The sequence below is a fragment of the Balaenoptera borealis genome (assembly GCF_965194805.1).
Source record: "Balaenoptera borealis genome assembly, chromosome: 5".
In the NCBI taxonomy this organism is placed as follows: domain Eukaryota; kingdom Metazoa; phylum Chordata; class Mammalia; order Artiodactyla; family Balaenopteridae; genus Balaenoptera; species Balaenoptera borealis.
The window spans coordinates 124658000-124672110 of NC_138862.1; positions in this window are offsets into that span (position 1 = coordinate 124658000).

A 14111-nucleotide genomic window follows, 5' to 3' on the forward strand; every position below is an offset into this window, starting at 1 on the left:
CCTGTCTTCATATAGTCTAATCTTTGTTCTCCACACAAATTTGGGTACCTTTCCTCAAGCACCGAGTCCTCCACTGCTCTTGAGCTCCATTTATGCAATCACACATCTCAGCCTTGCTGGCGGATGTCCAGATAAACTTTGCTCTCCAGTCTTGGGGACCAGAATCCAAGAGATTCCCTCAAATCACTCTCTGAGACGGTTGTGGGCAGAGTGGATTAGCAGAGGTCTCAGAATCTGGTCCAAAGTCCTTCTGGTGCCTAATTCACAAAGAAGCTTTTCTAGGTACCAATACTAATAGCACAAAACCTCTGAAACAAATACAGTAAGTCCCCTACATACAAACCTTCAAGTTGTGAACTTTCAAAGATGCAAACGTATATTCATGTGTCCAATCATGTCAGTTAGCTCTATTTGAGGAGGCACTGTTAGTTTTTGAGGCACAGGACCTGAACGTAAAATGGTACACAAAGTTTGCAGCACCCATTCAGAATGCAATCCAGTGCTACCGTGTCATCTATGACAAGAAAAAAAAGAGCTACTACCCAGACATCACTGGACCATTTTTTTAAGAGGGTAGGTAGAATTGAATCCAGCAAGGAACCAGAACCTGTGCCATCAACGTCAGGCATGAGTGAAATTGCAGCTTGCCCTCCGTCTCCTATTGCTGATGATCCTTCAGCTCTACCATCTCCCACCTCCTCTCCCTTCTCCAGTCAGTAACTCTTCTTGCCTGTTCACTCGATGCCAGCCCCTGTATGCCAGCTGTTGTACTGTACTACTGTACTTTTCAAGGTACTGTACTGTAAGATTAAAAATGTTTTCTTTTTTTTGTTTGTTTTTTATGTATTATTTGTGTGAAAAGTATTATAAACGTATTACAGTACAGTACTATATAGCCGATTGTGTTAGTTGGGTACCTAGGATAACTTTGTTGCACTTACGAACAAAATTGGACTTATGAATGCACTCTTGGAATGGAGCTCGTTTGTATGTCGGGGACTTACTCTATTCAAATGTGTTGAATAATTACTACATGCTAGCAGCATTGATGAGTATATTCTTATTTTCAAAAACTACATGGTTCTTCTAGGTCCTGCTCCTCTCTACTGCTTCTGCCCTAATTTTGATGTGTTCCCCAAGGTTAACTTCTTAGCCTTCCCCTTTATGTACCCTGAGTGATCTCATCCACTTCTTTCACCAAATCTGAATCCTGATCCAACTAGATTTCCTAAGCTCTTGACTTGCTTGTCTGTTTTCCTGCTGGACCCACATGTCCCAAGAGGACACAAGCTCATTGTGTCCTAAACCAAACTCTTATGGCAAGTACAAAAGCAAGGTCCCAGATCCCTAAGATCTGATGAATGAAATCCATAGGGAATGTCTCCTGGACTGACCAGAGTCAGAGAGACTAGAGCTATTCAGGGACATGAACCCAGCTCAAGAAACAGGCATCAAAGAGAGGGTGAGCTGCGAAGAAAACCAGGGGCTCAGGGAGAAAACTATGTTATTGTCCAAGGAGGTGAGACTCTGGATAGAGGGGTTCTGGGCAGTCCTGCCATAGAAAGAGACCTTGGCCGTGGGGTGGGAGATTATTTTAGGACTCTCTGGTTCAGGGTCCATGCTTCCTAAGCAACTGAATGATTAAAATGTTACCTCCTAAGCCCATTGATACCTTCAGAACCTTTATGACTCCAGATCAGGAGCCCACTCTGTGAATACACCCCCTTTCAGGGGAGGGGGTACACCGGTCTCCTGTGAGTATGGTTAATGTGAGCCAGATGCTGAAAGACATCATTCTGAGTGGGCTGAGAACCCTAGCCCAGCCCGAACCTGGACTCCCCAGGTTCTGGTGGCCCAGGGAGTCACCGTCTGTTTTGTACGGCATTAATGACATCCAGTTGATACACATTTGCACCAGGTGGGCAAGACCACCTTCTTGCTGTGATTTCCAGGACTATCAGTTCTGCCATTTCCCTTATTTATTCAGTAACACCTGAGCGTTCACCCATAGGCGCCATCACTCCAGTGGCTAAGGTTTCCATGCTGTTTAAATCCAGTTTGCACATGAGTATAAATTTGTTCAATTTGGGGAGTATTTGCTAAAGATAAACACCTACTCCATGATCCAGAAATTCCATTTCTAGGTCTATACTCGAGAGAAATGAGTGCATACATCCAGCAAAAGACATATATAAGAATGTCCATCATAACTTTTTCCATTATAGCAAGAAACCCAAATGTCCATCAATAGAAGAATGGATAAAACACTGTGGATATCCGTACAATAAAATATTACACAGCAGTAAAGAAGAAGAAAGTAGTGATACATGCAGCAATATGGATGAATCTTACAGACATACAGTGAGTGAAAAATGTCAGACACAAAAGGCTCCATACTCTATCGTTCCATCCATATGAAATTCAAGAACAGGCAAAATTAACGGTAATAGAGGTCAGAGTAGAGGGGACCTCAGGGTGGCGGATACTGACTGAGAAAGGGCACAGAAAAGCCTTCTGGGGGCTGGACATATACTTTATCATGATCTGGGTGGTGGCGACATGAATGTATTCATATGTGAAAATTCATTGGCTGTACATTGAAAAATAGTGCACTCTTGGCAATTTACTTCAGGTCACCCTTTTTCAACGTCAAAAAAGAAAACAAAAATAGGGAAAATTTTAAAGAATGCAGTTAGTCCTGAGCAGGGTATTCCTCGAATCCAGGAAGGACAAGTGTATTTAATCTCTCATTCAGGCTCTAATCAAGCTACATTTTTCTTAAGAGGCAAATAGTAAATATTTTCGGCTTTCTGGGCTATACCAGCTCTGTCACAATGACTCACCCTTGCCCTTGCCCCAGAAAAGCAGTCACAGACAATAAATAAATGAGCTGGTGTGGTGTGTGCCAATAAAACTTTATTACAGAAACAGGCAGTGGGTCAGATTTGTCTGCAGACTGTAGTTTGCTGACCCTTGGTCCAATCCATTGGTGGTGACTTTCTGGGAAAACTAGGTTGAGACCCCTTCAGGATTCACCAGAGAAGAATGCAATGATCCATTAGTCGTGTCTGTCAAAAGAATGAATATATATATATATATATATATATATATATATATATATATATATATATATATATATATGTATAACTGAATCACTTTGCTGTATGCCTGAAACTAACAAACATTGTAAATCAACTATACTCCAACAAAATTAAAATTTAAAAACTAAAGTAAAGGGCTTCCCTGGTGGCGCAGTGGTTGTGAATCTGCCTGCCAATGCAGGGGACACTGGTTCGAGCCCTGGTCTGGGAAGATCCCACATGCCGCGGAGCAACTAGGCCCGTGAGCCACAACTACTGAGCCTGCAAGTCTGGAGCCTGTGCTCTGCAACAAGAGAGACCGCGATAGTGAGAGGCCTGCGCACCGCGATGAAGAGTGGCCCCCGCTTGCCGCAACTAGAGAAAGCCCTCGCACAGAAACGAAGACCCAACACAGCCAAAAATAAATAAATAAATAAAATATTAAAAAAAAAAAAAAACTAAAGTAAAAAAGAAAAAAACGACAGAGCAGTCAGGCAATCACGTGGCAGTGGGGACCAGCCAGTTCCTCAAACTGAGCCCCCGGGAACCCTTGCTTCACAGAAAGCAACCCCTCTTTGTCCTTCCCCTCTAACCCAAGTCCTCCTCCAGCATCTGCCTTCACTGTCCAGCCCCTGGGCCACTGCTCCCCCACAGGTTTCCTCACTGCAGGTAACTCACCTCCTTCATGCCTCATAACCCATCTTCCTACTCCTCCTGCCACGCCCAAACCACATGGCATGAAATCCCCTCTCCTTGGGGTTCTGCCATATAACCACATCGCCCTCTGCCCCTGCTTAGGGCTGACTTGTGTTACCCTCCGGGCTGACTTCTTCCTCATCCCAGGTACTGTCACTAGCCCGGGGGCTCCAGTGCCTACAGGGCTGACCCTCCCAATATCCTAGCCTCTCAGGTCCTAGACGGCTATGTTTCCCAGGACCTTCACCTGCTCCTACCTGAGCCTCCCATTCCCATAGCCACACTGCAGACCTCCCGTCACGTAGCCTTAGCTGCTCTCCACGATGAGCATCCTGAATCCCCCTGTTACACGTTCTAAACCCAGCCCGTCTTCAGCTCTCCCTCCCTCCTCCCCCCGTACCTGCCCCTCACCTCTGCGAGATCGGCACGCATTTAATAGACTCCCGCCAGGCTTCACAGCTCTTCATGCAAGCTTTCCTCCCTCTCACGGTATCCTCCACCTCCTTGCCCCTCTGTAATCATATTCAATCCCCCAAATCCCCAGTTCTGAAGGAATCCAAGTGTCTGCTCCACTGTGCCCGCCTCCCCGTGGCTGAGAGCTTCTGGGGAACGTCCCACAATCTCTGGCTGGCAGCATATAACCCCATGGATGCAACTCAGCTGGGTCCTCAATGCTGCAGGAATTCTGCCCCCAAAGTGCCACAGCAGGTCTTTGTAAACCTCTCCAAAGCTCCAGCCCCGCCCCTCCCCTCACACTCTCAGCAGGTGACTTTGCCCCCACTTCTAAGGGGGAGGGGTCTTTCAGCATCCTGCTGGCACATCATCAAATGTTAACCCCCTTCCCACATTCACCCTAAGATTGTCTGCACATACCTGGGGGCTTATATCCCCCCATCCCTTCTGGTCCTGAGTGCCTGCCTCAGTGGACCCCTCAGCCTTACTCCCATCCCTCCTGCTGGCTGCCCCCTCCTCCCTACTCCATACCTCCCCTTTTTTGATGCCCACGTAAAACCACTGTTGGGAAGAAGACTTTTCCTCTTCCAACTTGTGTCCTATGATTGGGGGCCTGCAAATTAACTGAGAAAAGCCAGACTAACAGGAGAAAAGACAAGGTTTATTTTCACACGTGAAAGCAGGAGCTCCCAGTAAAGGAAAAACTCACAAAATAGTTCAAACTAAAAGTTTATATATATATACTTAACAGAAGTGGGAGCTAGTGCTTCAGTGGGAGAGTATGGTGGGAAATTCTACTGGGCTTTTTTTTTTTTTTGCCGTGCCGGGCAGCATGCAGGATCTTAATTCCCTGACCAGGGATTGAACCTGTGCCCCCTGCAGTGGAAGCACAGAGTCTTAACCATTGGACCTCCAGGGAAGTCCCTCTACTGGGCTTTTTGATGCTATGGGGAATGGGCAGTTGGTCTTCTAGGCAGCTGTATATTCGTAGGAAACTCCCTGGGAGGGGATTCAGCAGCTGTGTTTTGGGAGGCTCTACTTTAGTCAGATAAGGTTTCTTTCTACATCTTCTGTAGCTCAAATGTTTTCAATTTAAAATAATCTTTATACCAACTCTGGGGATCTGAGAGGGAAGTCATACCACTCATACAAAGCATCATGGGTATGGTAGATTTTACTGATCATTTTGGCCACCAATGGAGTTTAGATCATAGAAGTACAAACAACCTAAAATTGAACGTTAGAATTTCCTGTTTGTAAAATTCCCTCAGTCTAATTGACTTTTGCCAATTAGAGTATGTCGCCGGGGCGCCACTCTCCCTTGCCCTCTGCTTCGCTTTTGTTCACATCCCAGCAATGGCAACACTCCTCCCCCACTTCTTTTTCAGGGCACTGTCGCCCTCCCCAGCCTCTACACTTAAATCACCCCAGACCTCCTTTTACGTGGCCAAAGACCACATATTCAGCTAAGCAATGGGCACCTCCTGTGAGTCTCTGCAGTACCCCAGTCTCTGCCAGGCTCAGGAGAAGGAGAGAAATTCCTTCCCGCTCTGACCCTCTGGTATGGAGAGTGGTGGTGGGGAAGAAGCCACAGCCAGTTTTGACTTTATTTATTTATTTATTTATTTATTTATTTATTTATTTATTTATTTATTTATTTATTTACATCTTTATTGGAGTATAATTGCTTTACAATGGTGTGTTAGTTGCTGCTGTATAACGAAGTGAATCAGCTATACATATACCTATATCCCCATATCTCCTCCCTCTTGGGTCTCCCTCCCACCCTCCCTATCCCACCCCTCTAGGTGGTCACAAAGCACCGAGCTGATCTCCCTGTGCTATGCAGTTGCTTCCCACTAGCTACCTATTTTACATTCGGCAGTGTATATATGTCAGTGCCACTCTCTCACTTCGTCCCAGCTTACCCTTCCCCATCCCCGTGTCCTCAAGTCCATTCCCTACATCTGCGTTTTTATTCCTGTCCTGCCCCTAGGTTCATCAGAACCATTTCTTTTTTTTTTTTTTTAGATTCCATATATATGCGTTAGCATACGGTATTTGGTTTTCTCTTTCTGACTCACTTCACTCTGTATGACAGACTCTAGGTCCATCCACCTCACTACAAATAACTCAATTTTGTTTCTTTTTATGGCTGAGTAATATTCCATTGTATATATGTGCCACATCTTCTTTATCCATTCGTCTGTTGATGGACACTTAGGTTGCTTTTGTGTCCTGGCTATTGTAAATAGTGTTGCAATGAACATTGTGGTACATGACTTTTTTTGAATTATGGTTTTCTCAGGGTATATGCCCATTAGTGGGATTGCGGGGTCATATGGTAGTTCTATTTTTAGTTTTTTAAGGAACCTCCATACTGTTCTCCATAGTGGCTGTATCAATTTACATTCCCACCAACAGTGCAAGAGGGTTCCCTTTTCTCCACACCCTCTCCAGCATTTATTGTTTGTAGATTTTTTGATGGTGGCCTTTCTGACTGGTGTGAGGTGATACCTTATTGTAGCTTTGATTTGCATTTCTCTAATGATTAGTGATGCTGAGCATTCTTTCATGTGTTTGTTGGCAATCTGTATATCTTCTTTGGAGAAATGTCTATTTAGGTCTTCTGCTCATTTTTGGATTGGGTTGTTTGTTTTTTTGATATTGAGCTGCATGAGCTGCTTGTATATTTTGGAGATTAATCCTTTACCAGTTGCTTTGTTTACAAATATTTTCTCTCATTCTGAGGGCTGTTTCTTCGGCTGTTTATGGTTTCCTTTGCTGTGCAAAAGCTTTCAAGTTTCATTAGGTCCCATTTGTTTATTTTTGTTTTTATTTCCATTTTTCTAGGAGGTGGATCAAAAAGGATCTTGCTGTGATGTATGTCATAGAGTGTTCTGCCTATGTTTTCCTCTAAGAGTTTGATAGTGTCTGGCCTTACATTTAGGTCTTTAATCCATTTTGAGTTTATTTTTGTGTATGGTGTTAGGGAGTATTCTAGTTTCATCCTTTTGCATGTAGTTGTTGAGTTTTCCCAGCACCACTTACTGAAGAGGCTGTCTTTTCTCCATTGTATATTCTTGCCTCCTTTACCAAAGATAAGATGACCATATGTGTGTGGGTTTATCTCTGGGCTTTCTATCCTGTTCCATTGATCTATATTTCTGTTTTTGTGCCAGTACCATACTGTGTTGATTACTGTAGCTCTGTAGTATAGTCTGAAGTCAGGGAGCCTGATTCCTCCAGCTCCGTTTTTCTTTCTCAAGATTGCTTTGGCTATTTGGGGTCTTTTGTGTTTCCATACAAATTGTGAAATTTTTTGTTCTAGTTCTGTGAAAAATGCCAGTGGTAGTTTGATAGGGATTGCATTGGATCTGTAGTTTGCTTTGGGTAGTATAGTCATTTTCACAATGTTGATTCTTCCAATCCAAGAACATGGTATATCTCTCCACCTGTTTGTATTGTTTTTAATTTCTTTCATCGGTGTCTTATAGTTTTCTGCATACTGGTCTTTTGTCTCCCTACGTAGGTTTATTCCTAGGTATTTTATTCTTTCTGTTGCAGTGGTAAATGCGAGTGTTTCCTTTATTTCTCTTTCAGCTTTTTCATCATTAGTGTATAGGAGTGCAAGAGATTTCTGTGCATTAATTGTGTATCCTGCTACTTTACCAAATTCATTGATTAGCTCTAGTAGTTTTCTGGTAGCATCTTTAGGGTTCTCTATGTATAGTATCGTGTCATCTGCAAACAGTGACAGTTTTACTTCTTCTTTTCCTGTTTGGATTCCCTTTATTTCTTTTTCTTCTCTGATTGCTGTGGCTAAAACTTCCAAAACTATGTTGAATAATAGTGGTGAGAGTGGGCAACCTTGTCTTATTCCTGATCTTAGAGGAAATGGTTTCAGTTTTTCACCATTGAGAATGATGTTGGCTGTGAGTTTGTCATATATGGCCTTTATTATGTTGAGGTAAGTTCCTTCTATACCTACCTTCTGGAGAGTTTTTATCATAAGTGGGTGTTGAATTTTGTCAAAAGCTTTTTCTGCATCTACTGAGATTATCATATGGTTTTTATCCTTCAATTTGTTAATATGGTGTATCACATTGATTGATTAGCATATATTGAAGAATCCTTACATTCCTGGGATAAATGCCCCTTGATCATGATGTATGATCCTTTTAATGGGCTGTTGGATTCTGTTTGCTAGTATTTTGTTGAGGATTTTTGCATCTATGTTCATCAGTGATATTGGTCTGTAGTTTTCTTTTTTTGTGACATCTTTGTCTGGTTTTGGTATCAGGGTGATGGTGGCCTCGTAGAATGAGTTTAGGAGTGTTCCTCTCTCTGATATATTTTGGAAGAGTTTGAGATGGATAGGTGTTAGCTCTTCTCTAAACGTTTGATAGAATTCACCTGTGAAGCCATCTGGTCCTGAGCTTGTGTTTCTTGGAAGATTTTTAATCACAGTTTCAATTTCAGTGTGTGTGATTGGTCTGTTTCTATTTTCTATTTCTTCCTGGTTCAGTCTCAGAAGGTTGTGCTTTTCTAGGAATTTGTCCATTTCTTCCAGGTTGTCCATTTTATTGGCATATAGTTGCCTGTAGTAATCTCTCATGATCCTTTGTATTTCTGCAGTGTCACTTGTTACTTCTCCATTTTCATTTCTAATTCCATTGATTTGAGTCTTTTCCCTTTTTTCTTTATGAGTCTGGCTAATGGTTTATCAATTTTGTTTATCTTTTCAAAGAGCCAGCTTTTACTTTTATTGATCTTTGCTATTGTTTCCTTCATTTCTTTTTCATTTATTTCTGATCTGATCTTTATGATTTCTTTCCTTCTGCTAACTTTGGGGGTTTTTTTGTTCTTCTTTTCTAATTGCTTTAGGTGTAAAGTTAGGTTGTTTATTTGAGATTTTTCTTGTTTCTTGAGGTAGGTTGTATTCCTATAAACTTCCCTCTTAGAACTACTTTTGCTGCATCCCATAGGTTTTGGGTCGTCGTGTTTTCATTGTCATTTGTTTCTATTTTTTGATTTCCTCTTTGATTTCTTCAGTAATCTCTTGGTTATTTAGTAGTGTATTGTTTAGCCTTCATGTGTTTGTATTTTTTACAGTTTTTTTTTCCTGTAATTGATGTCTAGCCTCCTAGTGTTGTCGTCGGAAAAGATACTTGATATGATTTCAATTTTCTTAAATTTACCAAGGCTTGATTTGTGACCCAAGATATGATCTATCCTGGAGAATGTTCCATGGGAGCTTGAGAAGAAAGTGTATTCTGTTGTTTTTGGTTGGAATGTCATATAAATATCAATGAAGTCCATCTTGTTTAATGTGTCATTTAAAGCTTGTGTTTCCTTATTTATTTTCATTCTGGATGATCTGTCCATTGGTGAAAGTGGGGTGTTAAAGTCCCCTACTATGATTGTGTTACTGTCAATTTCCCCTTTTATGGCTGTTAGCATTTGCCTTATGTATCAAGGTGTTCCTATGTTGGGTGCATAAATATTTACAATTGTTATATCTTCTTCTTGGATTGATCCCTTGATCATTATGTAGTGTCCTTCTTTGTCTCTTGAATTAGTCTATTTTCAAGTCTATTTTGCCTGATCTGAGAATTTCTACTCCAACTTTCTTTTGATTTCCATTTGCATGGCATATCTTTTTCCATCCCCTCACTTTCAGTCTGTATGTGTCCCTAAGTGTGAAGTGGGTCTCTTGTAGACAGCATATATTCGGGTCTTGTTTTTGTATCCATTCAGCTAGTCTATGTCTTTTGGTTGGAGCATTTAATCCATTTACATTTAAGGTAGTTATCGATATGTATGTTCCTATTACCATTTTCTTAACTGTTTTGGGTTTGTTATTGCAGGTCTTATCCTTCGCTTGTGTTTCCTGCCTGGAGAAATTCCTTTAGCATTTGTTGTAAAGCTAGTTTGGTGGTGCTGAATTCTCTTAACTTTTGCTTGTCTGTAAAGGTTTTAATTTCTCCATCGAATCTGAATGAGATCCTTGCTGGGTAGTAATCTTGGTTGTAGGTTTTTCTGTTTCATCACTTTAAGTATGTCCTGCCACTCCTTTCTGGCTTGCAGAGTTTCTGCTGAAAGATCAGCTGTTAACCTTATGGGGATTCCCTTGTATGTTATTTGTTGTTTTTCCCTTGCAGCTTTTAATAGTTTTTCTTTGTATTTAATTTTTGATAGTTTGATTAATATGTGTCTTGGAGTGTTTCTCCTTGGATTTATCCTGTATGGGACTCTCTGTGTTTCCTGGACTTGATTAACTATTTCCTTTCCCATGTTAGGGAAGTTTTCAACTATAATCTCTTCAAATATTTTCTCAGACCCTTTCTGTTTCTCTTCTTCTTCTGGGACCCCTATAATTCGAATGTTGGTGCGTTTAATGTTGTCCCAGAGGTCTCTGAGACTGTCCTCAATTCTTTTCATTCTTTTTTCTTTATTCTGCTCTGTGGTAGTTATTTCCACTATTTTATCTTCCAGGTCACTTATCCGTTCTTCTGCCTCAATTATTCTGCTATTGATTCCTTCTAGAGAATTTTAAATTTCATTTTTTGTGTTGTTCATCATTGTTTGTTTGCTCTTTAGTTCTTCTAGGTCCTTATTAAATGTTTCTTGTGTTTTCTCATTCTATTTCCAAGATTTTGGATCAAAATATTTACTATCATTACTCTGAATTCTTTTTCAGGTAGACTGCCTATTTCTTCTTCATTTGTTTGGTCTGGTGGGGTTTTGCCTTGCTCCTTCATCTGCTGCGTATTTCTCTGTCTTCTCATTTTGCTTAACTTACTGTGTTTGTGGTCTCCTTTTCGCAGGCTGCAGGTTTGTAGTTCCCGTTGTTTTTGGTGTCTTCCCCCAGTGGGTAAGGTTGGTTCAGTGGGTTGTATAGGCTTCCTGGTGGAGGGGACTGGTGTCTGTGTTCTAGAGGATGAGGCTGGATCTTGTCTTTCTGGTGGGCAGGACCAGGTCCGGTGGTTTGTTTTGGGGTGTCTGTGACCTTAGTATGATTTTAGGCAGCTTCTCTGCTAATGGGTGGGGTTGTGTTCCTGTCTTGCTAGTTGATTGGCATGGGGCATCCAGCACTGAAGCTTGCCAGCCGTTGGGTGGAGCTGGGTCTTAGCGTTGAGACAGAGCTCTCTGGGAGAGCTCTCACTGATTGATATTACATGGGGCCAGGAGGTCTCTGGTTGTCCAATGTCCTGTACTTGGCTCTCCCACCTCAGAGGCTCAGGCCTGTCACCAGGCGGGAGCACCAAGACCCTGTCAGCCACATGGCTCAACAAGGCCAATTCGAATCCTTCTCAGGGGTGGATAAGGCTGCTGAAGAAGAGATGTTTTTCTCCCTTTCTGTGAGATCATATTATTTGAGGACCAGCTTATTCTACAGCTTCCAGGAGCCACTGACACCACCTGGAGATAGTCAGAGAATCGCACTTGCAGAAGAATTTTCATTAGCAAAAAATAAACGCTAGGAAAAACTGACATGACATCTTCAAAGAGCTGAAGGAATTCTATACTAGTTCAACCATCCTCCAAGAGTAAGTGTGAGGGTTCTCCATCTGGCAGTGTGGCAGACTCCAGTTTTGATTTTAGAAACCACTCCTTTCCCTGGGACACCAGTTTCCCATGTCCTGCTCCCCCAACACGCCCGCCCCCTCCCCCAGTCAGTCCCCCTCAATGGAAGAGATGCTCTTCTCCCTAGAATCAAACCACCTGAGTCTGCTGTTCTCACCCCTCCTGCCTGCTCCCTCCTCCCTCATCTATTTTTCTCCTCTTTCTCTGCGTTTGAACTACTATCTCCATTGGCTTCTTTCCATCTGGATTTAATGACTCTCAATTCTCTTTCAGTCTTTGGGGGAGAAAAAAAAAGAAAATACCCAAACCCTCTTTAAATCTCGTCTTCCATCTCCAGCTGCTGCCCTGCTTTTCGCCCCTAGTTCTCAGCCAAGATCTGGAAAAGTCGTCTCTGCTCACGGGACAGGCATCCCCAGTCCCAGGTCTCCCATCAGGGCGCCGCTCTCTCCACTCCACAGAAACCTGCTCCGTTTACACCACAGGCGACTTCTCTGCTGCGAAATCTAGCGGCCACCCCGCAGCCCCGATGCTCTCTCTCCGCTGCGTTCCGTGCTGGGAACATGCCCTACGCTCCAGACCCGGGTCCTCGGGCTCTGGGACCGTACCCTCGCCCCGCTGGCTTCCCTCCTGCGTCTCAGCTCCGGCTGCCCCTCCTCGTGGTCCTCCCTCGCCCGCCCCTGAAAAGGTAGTTCTGCCTGGCTTCGTCTTCAGGAATCTTCCCACTCTTGAGTGCTCTCGCTGAGCAAGGCTGGTGTCATAACCATCATTTGTCACACCACGCCTCTCCCTGGAAAGTTCTGGTTTCTTGGGGATGATGATTATAGCAGGATTGCGGGTTGCATCTATTCTCCCCTTTTTACCTAGTAACGGATACCCGATATTTACCTGAGTACGTGGTGATCCGCAATAAAGACGGTATTTCCCAGCCTCCCCTGCATGAGGTTGTGGCCATGTGACTCGGTCCAGCTGATGTGAACGTGTTATGTGGGATTTCTAAGAAGACTACTTCAAAAAAGCTCACTTCACTCGGGGTCACCTCCCGCTTTCCTCCTTTGCACAGACTGGAAGGAGATTTCATGCCTGACTCCACTGCCATCTTGGATCATGAGGCGATTTTAAGGATGGCAGTCCCAAGTGGTAGATTAAAAAGATGGGAGCAGCCTGGATAACTTGGTAGAGCCTCAACACCTGCCTTGCATGCCCACCGGGACTTCTTTTATGGGAGAGGAAAACAAACACACAGAACAGAACACTTGTGCAGTGTGTTTAAGTCCCTGTTGAATCTGTTGAGATTGGGAGTCATCAGGAATCCTGATACATCTCTCCTCCTCTTGCCCATTAAGTTGATGACCTTCTCCCATCCCAAACTTGCTCCTCCTCCTGTGTGTCCTCCCACCCCTCCCTCCCAGCTCCCTTCCTGGCTCACTCTTTGTCCAGACTAGAAACCGTGGTGTCACGTTCAATTCCCTCCTATCTCCTTAGACCCACCCAGTGATCACATCCTGTCATACCTGCCTTGCCACTGCATCTCAGGATACACACTGCTTCTAGGCCCTGTTTCAGGCCACCATAAACCACCGCTCCACGACCACCCACAGCTCTCAGGATCCTGGGATGCTGGGAAACTGCTGAACGCAGGCAGTGATCCTGGGAGCTAAGCCTGAGACGAAAGGGGAGACGGGGAGGTGAGAATGCCTGCGAGCTACGAGGGTAGAATATATTAAAAATTACAAAAATTTGTATAGGCAAACCATTTCCTTAAGTTGATGGCCAAATGTTAAAATGTTATTTTTCATATCATTTATAATCTTGTCACAGTCTACTTAACGAAGTTTGGTTAGATTTCAGTGAAAATTATCTTCCAGAGTAGTTTTCCCCTTCCCAGGAAGTGGGGTGGTAACTTTACTATGATTAGCATATATGGTGCAGAATTTCATGCAAATGAGATGTGCCAGCAGTGTGATAATTTAAATGTATTTAAAAAAAAACAAAAAAAGGACAAATGCACAAACTTGCATGGTTGAGGGTGCCTGGAAGCTAGGCCTGGCCCGCCTGAGACAAAAGGGAGGAGGAGCCCCTGAAGGGACGTGAGGTCCCAGAGACAAGCCCCGTCTGCCCCACCATTTCTTCCAGCGCCAGCCAGCTGGGATTGTGTCACAGGCAAAGGAAGAGCCAGGCCAAATCTCAACACTGGCTTTTTAGCTCTGCTGCAGCAGGCCCTTCCTGGGGACTTCCCTCTTTCACTCCAAAGTCACTTCTAGCCACTTCTTCGGGAGACTTATTATCAACTCA